Source organism: Rhinoraja longicauda, chromosome 2 (assembly GCF_053455715.1).
Source record: "Rhinoraja longicauda isolate Sanriku21f chromosome 2, sRhiLon1.1, whole genome shotgun sequence".
In the NCBI taxonomy this organism is placed as follows: domain Eukaryota; kingdom Metazoa; phylum Chordata; class Chondrichthyes; order Rajiformes; family Arhynchobatidae; genus Rhinoraja; species Rhinoraja longicauda.
The window spans coordinates 29843246-29845157 of record NC_135954.1 but is presented as its reverse complement, the minus strand read 5'-3'; the positions used below and the strand labels follow the sequence as shown (position 1 = coordinate 29845157).

At 54.4% G+C, this 1912-nt stretch overlaps 1 non-coding gene across 1 annotated transcript; it reads right to left on the bottom strand.

The window, feature by feature from the left end:
• Positions 1-324: 324 nt before the first annotated feature.
• On the bottom strand, positions 325-398 carry trnan-guu (transfer RNA asparagine (anticodon GUU)). The gene has a single exon. It is a non-coding gene; the product is annotated as a tRNA-Asn (tRNA).
• Positions 399-1912: the final 1514 nt, after the last annotated feature.

Sequence of the window (1912 nt, the reverse complement as noted above, 5' to 3'; positions counted from 1 at the left end):
TGCTTGTACTAATAGTCAAGGAAACTGGACTAGTGCTTTAATTTCATTAGCTGATTGTTTTCAACCGCTGTTGAAAGAGGTGTGTAAAATATCCTCTTTTTAAAGCTAATATTCATTATTATTTTTCGAGTTTATATTTCTTTGTGTAAGAACAGAAGTGATGGGTGTTTTATATAACGTCCCAACAACACGATTTCACCCATACAACCAGGAAAATTCAAATAACCATTTTCATTTTTGATTTGTGCAGAACATTCGAAACACTGGACAAAATTTAATTTGGAAAAAGGTTTCAGATGGAACCATTTCGGTAAAAAAACGCAACGTCCCTGGGTGGGCTCGAACCACCAACCTTTCGGTTAACAGCCGAACGCGCTAACCGATTGCGCCACAGAGACAAGTTGCATACTTGTTTTAAGGAAAGCATATAACAGAATACGTAGAAGCCAGGCATCAATTTTACATTTTATATTTTTGCAGACTTCAAAATGTAGCATTCTTTTTATAGCGATATCTGTATTTTGCAAGACACCTTTGAAAAGGACCGATACCACTGGTTTCTTCTGCAACGCATTCTGAGCTTGATTCAAGAGAAGAGAAATGGAGAGCTCGCCCGGTCTGCAGCTCATTACATCTGGGCAGGAGTTAGTTCTGCTGGCGGCCGCTTCACATTTTGCAGCCCCATGGATCCGAGCCGGGGTTGGGGAGGGAGGGGAAAGTTGTTGTTGGGGTGTGTTGGTTCCAATTAGTACATCGGAAATACCAGTTTGCTCTTCGGAGTGACGCTAATCGGAAACATCGGCCTGCGTTGGGCTGAATGCGGGTGCGGCACCTGCTGACCGAGTGGATCCCGGGGAGGACTGGGACTGGGAGACTGGAGACTGTGACTGTGAGACTGGGGGACTGGGGGACTGGGAGACTGGGGGACTGGGAGACTGGGAGACTGGGACTGGGAGACTGGGAGACTGGGAGACTGCGACTGGGAGACTGGAGACTGTGACTGGGAGACTGGAGACTGTGACTGGGAGACTGTGACTGGGAGACTGGAGACTGTGACTGGGAGACTGTGACTGGGAGACTGTGAGACTGGGAGACTGTGACTGGGAGACTGGGACTGGGGACTGGGAGGACTGGGGACTGGGAGACTGGGACACTGGGACTGGGGACTGGGGACTGGGGACTGGGACTGGGACTGGGAGACTGGGAGACGGGGACTGGGGACTGTGAGACTGGGACTGGGGGACTGGGACTGGGAGACGGGGACTGGGACTGGGGGACTGGGAGACTGGGGACTGGAACTGGGAGACTGGGACTGGGAGACTGGGACACTGGGACACTGGGAGACTGGGAGACTGGGACTGGGACTGGGAGACGGGCTGGGACTGGGACACTGGCACTGGGACACTGGGACTGGGACTGGGAGACTGGGACTGGGAGACTGGGACTTGGGACAGGGACTGGGAGACTGGGACTGGGAGACTGGGACTGGGAGACTGGGACTGGGAGACTGGGACTGGGAGACTGGGACTAGGACTGGGACACTGGGATGGGGACACAGGGACTGGGAGACTGGGAGACTGGGGGACTGGGAGACTGGGACTGGGAGACTGGGAGACTGCGACTGGGAGACTGGAGACTGTGACTGGGAGACTGGAGACTGTGACTGGGAGACTGTGACTGGGAGACTGGAGACTGTGACTGGGAGACTGTGAGACTGGGAGACTGTGACTGGGAGACTGGGACTGGGGACTGGGAGGACTGGGAGACTGGGACACTGGGACTGGGGACTGGGGACTGGGGACTGGGACTGGGAGACTGGGAGACGGGGACTGGGGACTGTGAGACTGGGACTGGGGGACTGGGACTGGGAGACGGGGACTGGGACTGGGAGACTGGGGACTGGAACTGGGAG